The sequence below is a fragment of the Somniosus microcephalus genome, chromosome 13 (assembly GCF_052327205.1).
Source record: "Somniosus microcephalus isolate GS21.2 chromosome 13, FLI_Smic_1.0, whole genome shotgun sequence".
Taxonomy (NCBI): Eukaryota; Metazoa; Chordata; class Chondrichthyes; order Squaliformes; family Somniosidae; genus Somniosus; species Somniosus microcephalus.
This window is the reverse complement of record NC_140999.1, coordinates 169,287,794-169,300,189: the sequence shown is the minus strand read 5'-3', so window position 1 is coordinate 169,300,189 and position 12,396 is coordinate 169,287,794.

Here is a 12,396-nt window from a genome sequence, read left to right as displayed (position 1 = left end):
GACACTCCACAAATATAACAATTCATTTTTTAGGGCCAGAACATTTGCTTACCAGTCAATAGGCTGTTAAAACCCCAGTTACACCTATTCCAACAAGGCTTAACATTTAATGGGATATTTAACAGCGATATTACCGTGGAAATGCCCAAGTTTTCATCATGTTCACTGATTACACTGATTACAATAATTGCCGGCTCTGTGGGGGGCGGCGGAGAGTCTACAATGCAGCCAGTGTCAGAGCAGTGAATGACTGACCGCAACTTGAGGATTTCCGCATTTAGGTGCGCATTCGCTAAATCCTGAAGTTGCGGTCAGATTTAGAGGGGTAATGGCGACCATCGCAGATTCAGGGCCATTAAATTACACTCAAAATAACATCGTTAAATTCTTATTATGTTTTTAATTTTGACTTTCACTGTATATTTGTAGCAAAAACATATACTTATTGGAATTACAAGTAATTACCTTATTGTGGAATAAGCAAAAAAAAAAAAATTTTAATTATCCAGATGCTATGTGAGATGTTAAACATCTGACAGGTTGCAGTTGAACATGAACACTGGAAGTTTTTGTTGTTTCAGCAACTTGTCTGTACAACAAGGCATACACAGCGAGCAATCCCGGGCTCTTGTGAATCAAACTGTGTAAACAAGACTCCCATTGGCTGGCTGCCTGAAAAGCCATTAGGGCGCAGTAATGTTTTTGGGTGACCATCGCTAAGAGCTGAAGGAGAGAGACATAAAGGGAAGCGATGACTTCGCAGTGGCCTCTGAAGAGACCCAAATGGCCCTAGAGCAGAAATTTGTGAAAATTCTAGGTGAGGCAGTGCCTCACTTGCCTCAGCTGATGAACTGTACCTGTGCTCCTGTCTTGAGAATTTTAAACTGATTCAATGGTTTAACTTACAGCTCCTGAATTATCCCAGAAGTTTCTGCCTGTTAGATTGACAGGAGCATTTTACTGTTGAGGGCTGGTATTAAACATTCAGCCCAAACCTCTTTGCTCCACTTAGGGTGGTTTGCTAAAAATTCAGAAGCTTCAATAATAACTCATTAATAGTGTCACCTATTTTGAAATTTTATTTCAAATTAGATTTAAGGAAACTAGCTCCTTGAATTATCCTATACCTCCATTGGATTTCTCCTATCCTTGATAAATGATAGAGCATCACAACTTATTAAGCAAATTTATTTTACAAAAGATAAACAAGTGAATAACAAATAGCTATATAATATATATATACACAATAGAAATCCTTTTATCTAGCTTTTTTTCCAAGAAAAACAATAAAAGATTGCAATTTAATGGTAAGCTATTGTTTTGTAGAATACTTTTATGTAGACAGTACTGTGAGAGCTGATATTCACTTAAATCATTCGCTTGAGAATTCTAACCTGACTTAAGATTCAAACAGTGACAGCTTCTTAAATATTCCTGAGAAAAGTTACCAGGGCCTTTTGGATTTTTAATAACCCAAATTGACTATCATACATATAACTCTACAAATAATAGTCTGTGTCTGTTTGATCATAGCTTGATTCCTCTCTGAAGCTTTGCAGGCAACCAAATTAAACTTTAATCATTTGTTTTGAGTTAAACTTGGTGCAAGATTTTAGCAGCAGTTGGCTTTTAAATTCCTTATATATTATACATTTTAAGGGAAAGCTACCAAGCCAAAACAGGACATTGAAAATATTTCTTCAAGGTCAACAACTGCCTTTTTACCTCCTCCCTTCCCACTGTCCAGGGCCCCAAACACTCCTTCCAGGTGAAACAGTGATTTACTTGTACTTCTTTCAATTTAGTACACTGTATTTGCTGCTCACGATGCGGTCTCCTCTACATTGGGAGAGCTAAACGCAGATTGGGTGACCGCTTTGCGGAACACCTCCATTCAGTCTGCAAGCGTGACCCCAAACTCCCGGTTGCCTGTCACTTTAACTCTCCATTCCAATCCCACTATGACCTCTCTGTCCCCGGCCTACACTGTTCCAATGAAGCTCAACGTAAGCTTGAGGAGCATCTTTCGATTAAGCACTTTACAGCCTTCTGGACATAACATCGAGTTCAACAATTTCAGATCATAACCTCTGCTCCCAATTTTCGGATGGCAGCTGTTGATGATTCTGCCATTCCCCTTCTAGACCCATCTTTTGTTTCTTTACTTGTCCCATTACCATCTCCTTTTTCCTTGCACCAACCTTTTGTCATTTAATCTCTCCTGCCTTCCACCCTATCACAGACCTTCCCTTTTGTTCTTTCCTCCCCTCCCCCCTTTCCCTGTCTCTGTACTTGCTTAAAACCTGTTATCTCTCTAACTTTTACCAGTTCTGATGAAAGGTCATCAACCTGAAATGTTAACTCTGTTTCTCTCTCCACATATTCTGCCTGACCTGCTGAGTATTTCCAGCATTTTCTGTTTTTATTATCAATGGAAATATTTCATTTTTGTCATTTTTAATGAATAAACTGAAAGCAGTTTTGTGATTGCCTGTATAACATGTGAGATCAAGTCTAAGCCATTATATACATACTAAATTGGATATATGCTGGCCTCTGAATGGCCTCCTGTGCTGTATCATTCTATAATTCTTTGAAGTTAGCTGTACATTAGTGGTCTATTCCATTATTATTTATATCTATATATTATATAATTTTGAGTAACAATAATAATAATAATGTGATTAAACAGGTAACCTGTTTTTTTGGTTGCAACCTTCCACGTAGTCAGTTGTCTATCTTGGCCAAGCTCTCGAGGCATGACACTGAATAGAGATATGGGGAGGTAGAGTAGAGGTGTGTTCTCGGTGGGAGAGAAAGGCAAATAGATGGATGAAGCAATCTGTGTCACTCTTGCATACTTTCTAGTGACCAGTATTAGGAAAAATCTGAGAGCAGGTTGTTATCTTTTGGTAGGGAAATGGTGTGTGATTTGGGGAACCAAAAATGGAGGAGAGAAAGAAATGTTAAAAACTGGCGAGTGGAGATGCAAAGAATAGTAACAAATATTGAGTGCTTGCTACTTATTTAATATACTTGATTTCTTTAATATATTTTAATTGAAATGAAAAAGAGGCAAAAAAGGCTTGCTGAAGTATAAACCTGATGAATATTGGCAGACACTTAGCAATGAGAAGGTACCTCTCATATATGTTTACACTACTGTTGAATAAAGTTCATGCACTAGTACTTTTTTCAATCTTCAACTGTAGTGTGTTAATGAGTAAAGTAATAAATACTAAAACATGCAGAATGTTGTCAAACTTCACTTGTGCAGACTGCTAAATAGATATTCTAATGGTGTCATATGTAAGTGTAATGGGTTGAATATTCCTCACAGCTGTAAATGTACGTTTCAATTTTAGAGCATTCTTTAACTGTTGGCAACCGTATTTGTCCAGTAAAAATGATTTATATCATTTGTGCTAACGGCCCATATTTTCTGACCCCCACGGGTGCGTACAAGGTGTGTACACACCCATAGGGGCCGCGCAAGTTCCGGGTTTAGACATGCAAAGCGCATGCGCTGAAACCCGGAACTTGCGTTCTGTCAAGAATTCTCTTGACAGATCTTCCGCATGCCCAGGAAAAGTGACTCTGGGGGTGGAGAGTTGCGCTATTTGCTCAACCTCCGCCCGCTGAAAGGCCGTGGGATTCTTACGCCTGGTAAAAGCAGGTGTAAGGCCTGCTTTTACCAGAATAAGAGTTAAAAAAAAAGATTTTATCACTCACTTATAAATTAAAAACCTTGTCCAATAAGGTAACTTTATATTAAGCCCCGTTAAAACATATTTTTTTAAAAATCAATAAATTACATTTTTGTTTAACATATTAAATGTAATTTTAATTAATTTTATATATGTAATGGTTTTATTTATTTATTTCAGTGTGTTGGTGCATTTTTTCAGTCATCCCCATTCATACTTTTGACAGTTCTGTGCATACAGAACTGTCAAAAGTATGAAGGGGGATTCCCTTCTTCCATTGGTTGAGCTGGCCCACGTGATCCCAGGGGCGCTTGTGAACCGCATGTGCCCCTGGGATACGTGGTCCTCTGCGCATTTCCAAGAGGAGAGGCCCAGGATCGGAAGCCTCCGTATAGCCGGGATCAGCAGGTAGGTTCGTAGATTTTTTGCTGACTGGAGGCATCCGCCCGCGGGAAGCTTCCGATTGGAAATTCAGGGCCAAAGGTTTAGAAGAAGCTAATTGGGGGTAGGTCAGTTAAGGACAACAGACCACTACAGAGTGGTTGTTCTGAATATTTTAATCTGCTGGTTACTAACAGTATTGTAAAATGTATCAAACATTTGTCAGTCACTCTACTTAAACCTAAGGAGGGGAAAATTCAGTATCGTCCCGTTTGGGGCGCGATTATCGGCCATGCGCTAAGTTTAGTGCCTGGCGCTAATTATCGCCTCCAACTGCAAACTTGGCTTTTATCGCCCCCGGAGTTGATTGGAGCGCTAAATCAGGCGCTACACACCTCTCTTAAGGCGCAAAGGCCGAGGAGCGAGGCGCTACCTCAGAGCGCTGGCGAAGTTCATGTGATGTCAGTCAGCAATGGAACACCGACACACTGGCGCCGGCCAGTTCTTAAAGGGGAGGGTTGATCTTGCTCTCCATCCACATCCTGCTAATTGCAGCCTTGAATCTCGGCCTGGAGAGACCTGTACATCAAATCTGCTGGAAAGAACAATGGAGAGGCCCAGGAAAAGAGCTCAGAGTGCAGCCCCCACAGTCTCTTCTAAATCGATACAAGGAAGGGCAAATCAAAATGAACCTGCAAAGTGCTGCTCAGTACCTAAAACTCCTTCACACAGCGTTGAATCTCTCCAGAAGTCTCTCTCTCTCTCTCTCTTAGAATGCGTGGTGCAAAAATGTCACCAACGAAAAAAGGCAGGAAGCGGTCTCCTTTAAATAGCGCTCCCCCAGTCCCTTCCTGACTGCAGAACGCTCCCCTCAACCTGTCGTTGCTAGCGGCAGGCAGTAAGGCAGGGGGCGCCACTCAATATCCGGTCCGGGGTGCTGCACACTCGACTGACGTCACGATCTGCCAGCGCAGGAGATCGTGGCGGTAGTGTTTAGCGCCACCGCAAAATGTCTAGTTAATTTCGCGAACGACATCGCCGTGCACAGGCGCTAGTTGCTTAGCGCCCCATTAGTGCCCTCTTAAGGTGCTAACGGGAGGCGCAAACCAACTGAATTTTCCCCTCCAAGATGAATAATTAGGCCAATACATCTGAAAATGCTAAAATTTCTTCAGTGATAGTGTCTTTCATTTAACTTATATGGAGCTACAGAACTCTTTAAACATTTTTCTTTTATGCCACGTCTTGTTCCTGTAAGCGAACAAATGGAGCATACTTCTTTTACATTTGTGCTGATGTAGGTGTCAGTGGCTGTTTTGATATCTTTGGAAAATGGGCTGTTGTAAATACCAAGGAAAGGCACTCGGAGGAAAATATTGTCAGCAGATCAATGCATCCCTGGGCAAAATCGTAACCTGTGAATGCACTGAATGGCTCAGTGAACCTTTGGTGTGAAACTGCTATAAATTGAACAGTTTGACAGGAAGAAACTAATCTGTTCCACATCACTTGGACATGGGTCACCCACTATGATCGGCTCTAAGAACACCTTTTAATAGCACTGACTTGTTTTACAAAATCTTTATACGTTGCTGGCTTACAACAGAAATGCAGTGGCACTTCGAAAATGAAAGCCTGTTTACACAAAGCAGAAATGCATTCATGTGTTAGGAAACACGATGCTTTCTACAGAATTTTGGCCCTGTTTTTCCTATGCAATTTTGCTCCAACTATGGCAACATGATTATTCCGAACTGTTGTCTCACTGTGTATCAGACTAATAATAGCATATTCAGGATGGGAAGATGACTTGTAATGAATTGCATGGACTGCACTCGGCTCAGTTCAAGATTTAATTAATACAGAAGTACAGAATTGTATTTTTGCTCCTACAAATGAGGGTGAATGTTGTCTGTATTCGGGTTAATTGCATAGTGACTTAACACCATGAAGGTGCACTCATTTATTTGTATAGCTACAGGACTGTGAAGAGTATCTTTTTAACAGTTTTCTGAAGAGAAAATGTTAGCCTGTTTCAAATTAATGTGATAAAATACAGAGCTTGTCAGAGCCTTATGGGTGAGCTTACCTTTAAGCAAGTTTGCTTTTAAAGGCCATTAAAATTAAATGAAAACATATTTCTTTCTTGGGAAAGAAAAGAGCAGTCAGTCAAGCAAGTGGACTCTCCCAGCTAGATTGTGCAAGACGTTTTTGCTATTTATGTCGCTGTACAAGAAGATAAATGCATGTCTTTTCTCCCTGGTGATAACAATTTCAGGAGTAGTTATCTGGTCAGGAATGCTGAGATGAAGCACAGTATTACATTTGCTGGTTGCTGACTACAACAGGATCATAGTTCTGACATGCATCCACCAGCCTAACAATGTATTCTATGTATTCACGGTTCCGATCAACAGCTGTTTACTGATTGTGCAGTCATATCACATGAGCAGGATTCACTTGAAATACAGTTAATTTCATGCTTTGTGGTTTGCTCCCCACATCCCTGAATAGCTGTGCAGAGTGAGATAACACACACTCCCACCAGCTGAAAGCCCTCCGAGGTTGCTTTCAATCAAGTAAGCAGTTTCCTTTTTATGGATGTCAATGCTTCTCTTTTGTGGGAGCTCTTTCATTCACATGGCCAGTAATTAGAACAAAAAAGGAAATTGGTTAATTTTCTCGTACAAAAGATGCACCTGAACTGCATCTTTCTAACATATAATTTTTTTCCTTTGCAGGAAAAGTGCAATCCTTGTAAATTTTGGATAACAATATTTGTACAAAAATATCTTAAGTCTGGTCTCTTATTTCAATCAATATCGTGTCAATGCAGTTGTTTGTATCGATCAATTTAGAAAGCACTGAGATTCATTACAGGTCAGTTAATAGAAATATTGACAGCTCTCTTGTTTGCCAAAGACTATTTTACTTTATGAATTTATGTTAGTTATTTAACAAATTTCTCAACTTTTTCAATTATTGTAAACAAAGTACAGAAGAGAAGCACCTAACACAGATATGTATTTCATGAGCCATTAATGCAAGAAAAACCCTTTAATCCATACATTCCTTTTACAAAAAACACAACTGTGATGCCAGTGTGTGTTTGTTTTCCTTCTATTTCTCTACAGCATTAACAAACCCATAGTAGATTGTTCTAACCGGGTGTACCATTTATTTGATCATATATGAGAACATATGAAGACCTGGCAAAGCATGTTATTGTTTCACACTATATGGGCCAGTAAATAAGATATGCTCATCAGTCAATCCCAATATAGGGAAATGGTCAACAGATTAATTTAAACTCAGCACTAGCCCCGCATTTCCTGGATTGCATTCATGCTGAAACTACATCAAAATTTACGTTGGTTTCTGTGCTGATCTTCTTGACGGGAACTTGCACTGAAATTTTCTGTGGATCTCATTTACCTATGCCGGAATGTAAAAACTAGCATAAAACAAGCGCAGATACATAGAAGATAGGAGCAGGAGTAGGCCATTCGGCCCCTCGAGCCTGCTCCGCCATTCAATGAGATCATGGCTGATCAATAGCTGTAATAGCGAGTGGGCTGATGTCTTCTGCTATGGAGGCTCACTCTCGGAGCCCCTTGTCTCTGCTGCTTTGCTTCCAATATTATGCGGAACAGGGGCAGTAAGAAAAACTCCAAAAAAAAATTGTGAAGAAATTTGCTATCAAACTCCAGAAACCTCACTTACCCCAATATCGGATGTCTAATTTTGGGGCACAGATTTACACCAGCGCTTTATTTGCGTAAATCCAGGAAACTCATGTGTGCTGGTCTTTTGAAAGGGGGTGGGGCTATGTAAATGAGCGGTGGTGCGTTTCGGCAGACTTATCTTGGAAGCGGCGCAAATGATCGAGGAAATTCACACATAGTGGAGAAAACAGTTTGGTGTTTCGGAGCAAAGCCGGTTAAAATCAGTTACGCACTAATTTCCTCACCGGAAAAATGGTAAAACTCCTCTCCTACACCGTAATTAAGCTGAAACTTTCCTGTATTGTGGTTCAATGTTAGTGAAGCATACACATAATGGTGTTAAATGTGGTGTGGAGATGCCGGAGTTGGACTGGGGTGGACAAATGTAAGAAGTCACACAACACCAGGTTATAGTCCAACAGCTTTATTTGAAATCACAAGCTTTCGGAGCGCTGCTCCTTCTTCAGGTGAAGTGGAGAAATGCATAAAGACACAGCTTATATAGTCAGAGAATCATGTCAGATGTTTACAGGTAACCTTTCCTGTAGGTTACCTGTAAACATCTGACATGATTCTCTGACTATATAAGCTGTGTCTTTATGCGTTTCTCCACTTCACCTGAAGAAGGAGCAGCGCTCCGAAAGCTTGTGATTTCAAATAAAGCTGTTGGACTATAACCTGGTGTTGTGTGACTTCTTACAGGTGTTAAATGTGGCACTAATATTTGAACATAGGCTTTCTGGTGTATATTCTTCTTCTTTACTGTACCAGCTTACATTGTCCGCTCCAGTCCAAATGATGAACCAAAACAAAACCACAGAACCATTGTGTGTCATGGTATACATCAATAGCAATACTTTAGCTCAGTTATATTTTCTAACTATGCAGTCAGGCTTCTTAGGTTGACTGTGATATGTACTTTTACTTGATAACGTTGGGATAGCTTAGTCACAGCTGGGATGTGCTGTCTCCTCTGTTTCAATACTCTGGATCATAGATCATGCCCATGCATGGGTATAGTTTGTGGAATTTGATGGTGCTCCTAATTTCAGAGTGAGTTGGATCCGTTCTTAGTGTGCGCTAGTGATCATCAGAACTATGAGGAGTCTGAATTACCTCTGTGAATATAATGGTAAAATATTGCAATTAATAATTCATTGTGTTGAAGTCAAAACTGATTGAACCACATTCTAGTCTACCTTTCATATTTCCCAGATCTCAGAATTGTAGATCTCCTTCTCCATCAGTCTTCCTTTCCTCCTGCAATCTACAAGCCTTTAGAATCTAAGTTTGGTATCACCTAACTACTATTTCTAAGTTTTTCCTCATCATCGCTCCTATTTTCATCAGCCTTGACGGTGGCATATGAGCCTGTTACAAGCTTTGAACTGGATATTGTGTTTTTTGTATGTGTCATAGAAACATAGAAACATAGAAGATAGGAGCAGGAGTAGGCCATTCTGCCCCTCGAGCCTGTTCCGCCATTTAATGAGATCATGGCTGATCATCCAAATTCAATACGATAGCAAAATACTGCAGATGCTGGAAATCCGAAATAACAACAGAAAATGCTGGAAAAACTCAAGTCATTTTAATTCACCACCCCATTCCCACTTGGACCTCACCGTCCTCGGCCTCTTGCATTGTTCCACGGAAGCTCACCGTAAACTCGAGGAACAGCACCTCATCTTCCGATTAGGCACTTTACAGCCTTCCGAACTCAATATCGAGTTCAACAATTTCAGATCATAACCTCGGCCCCTATGATATTTTTACTTATATTTTTTATCCACACCTTTGTTTTGGGCTTTCCCCCCCCCCCCTTTCTTTTTTTTTCTCTCTCCCACATGGCAGCTGTCTCCCATTCTGCCAGCACATTTCACACCTAATCTAGAGCCGTCTTTTGTCTCCACCAGTCCTATCACCATCTCGTCTCGTTTTGAATACCTCTTAATGTCTCTTCTCTTTTGTTCTCTCCCAGCCTGGCTTCTTAATTTATTTCATTTCCTGTGCCTCTGTAGTCTTGACAAAGGGTTCACCCGAAACGTTGACTCTATTTTCTCTCCACGGATGTTGCCTGGCCTGCTGAGTTTTTCCAGCATTTTCTGTTGTTATCCAAATTCAATACATTGTCCCTGCTTTCTCCCCATATCCCTTGATCCCCTTAGCTTTAAGAAATATATCTAACACCTTCTTGAATATATTTAATAAGTTGGCCTCAACTGCCTTCTGTGGTAGAGAATTCCACAGGTTCATCACTCTCTGGGTGAAGAAATTCCTCCTCATCTCAGTCCTAAATGGCTTACCCCTTATTCTTAGACTGTGACCCCTGGTTCTGGACTCCCTCGCCATCGGGAACATCCTTCCTGCATCTGGTCTGTCTAGTCCTGTTAGAATTTTATAAGTTTCAATGAGATCCCCCCTCATTCTTCTAAACTCTAGCGAATATAAGCCTAATCGAATCAATCTCTCTTCATACGTCATTCCTGCCATCCCAGGTATCAGTCTGGTGAATCTTCGTTGCACTCCCTCCATGGCAAGAACATCCTTCCTCAGATAAGGCGACCAAAACTGCACACAATACTCAAGATGTGGTCTCACCAAGGCCCTGTACAACTGTAGCAAGACATCCTTGCTCCTGTACTCGATTCCTCTTGCTATGAAGGCCAACATACCATTTGCCTTCTTAACCGCCTGCTGCACCTGCATGCTTACCTTCAGCGACTGGTGCACAAGGACACCCAGGTCTCGTTGCACTTCCCCTTTTCCAAATCTATTGCCGTTCAGATAATCTGTCTTCCTGTTTTTGCCAACAAAATGGATAACCTCGCATTTATCCACATTGGGCAGACGCATGGCAGGTGCAATATAGAAACATAGAAACATAGAGATAGGAACAGGAGTAGGCCATTCGGCCCTTCGAGCCTGCTCCGCCATTCAATGAGATCATGGCTGATCTTCGTCTGAGATCATAGCTGATCTTACCAGTTCAGTACCCCGTCCCCGCCTTTTCTCCGTAACCCTTAATCCCCTTAGCCTTCAGAAATATATCCAATTCTCTCTTGAAAATATTTATTGAATTAGCCTTCACAGCCCTCTGTGGCAGGGAATTCCACAGGCTCACCACTCTTTGAGTGAAGAAATTCTTCCTCATCTCTGTTTTAAATGATTTGCCCGCTATTTTTAGACTGTGGCCCCTGGTTCTGTGCTCCCCGGCCATTGGAAACATTCTCTCTGAATTCAGCCTGTCCAGGCCTGCCATAATTTTATATGTTTCGATGAGATCCCCTCTCAATCTTCTAAACTCCAATGAGTACAAGCCCAAACTATTTAATCTCTCTTCGTAGGTCATTCCCGCCATTCCAGGTATCAGCCTGGTGAATCGCCGTTGCACTCTTTCCATGGCAAGAACATCCTTCCGCAGATGGGGCGACCAAAACTGTACACAATACTCCAGATGCGGTCTCACCAGCACCTTGTACAGCTGTAGTAAGGTATCCCTATTCCTATACTCGAACCCCCTTGATATGAAGGCCAACATACCATTTGCCTTCTTAATCGCCTGTTGCACCTGCATGCTCTCCTTCAGTGACTGGTGCACAAGAACACCCAGGTCCCTCTGCACTTCCCCATCTCCCAATCTATTGCCATTTAGATAATAATCTACCCTCCTGTTTTTACCCCCAAAGTGGATAACCTCGCATTTATCCACATTATAGTGCATCTGCCACGTATCCGCCCATTCCCCCAACCTGTCCAAATCGCACTGTAGCCTCCTGACATCCTCATCAGAGCCCACCCCTCCTCCTAGTTTAGTGTCGTCAGCGAATTTGGAAATATTGCATCCAATTCCCTGATCCAGATCATTTATATATATTGTGAACAGCTGGGGTCCCAGGACAGATCCTTGTGGCACCCCGCTGGTCACTGCCTGCCACTCCGAAAACGAGCCGTTTATTCCAACTCTCTGTTTTCTATCCGCCAGCCAGTTCTCTATCCACGTTAATACTTTGCCCCCAATTCCATGAGCCTTAATTTTGCATGATAATCTTTTGTGTGGAACCTTATCGAAGGCTTTCTGGAAGTCAAGGTACACCACATCCACTGGCTCTCCCCCATCTACTTTACCAGTTACTTCCTCAAAAAATTCCAGCAGATTAGTCAAACACGATTTACCCTTTGTAAATCCATGTTGACTCTGTCCGATCCTTTCCCCATTTGTCAAGTGCTCCGCTATTTTATCCTTAATAATGGACTCTAGCATTTTGCCCACAACCGATGTAAGGCTTACTGGTCTATAATTCCCTGCTTTCTCTCTACCCCCCTTTTTAAATATTGGGGTAACATTAGCTACCCTCCAATCCACGGGTACTGTTCCCGAGTCAATGGAGTTCCGGAAGATGATCCTTAGAGCATCTGCTATCTCCAGGGCCACCTCCTTAAGTACCCTAGGATGTAGTTTATCAGGCCCCGGGGATTTGTCGGCCTTCAGTCCCCTCAACTTACCCAACACCATATCCCTAGAGATACTAATTTCTGTCAGCTCCTCCCTCTCATTAGTCCCTATGTTTGCCGATATTCCT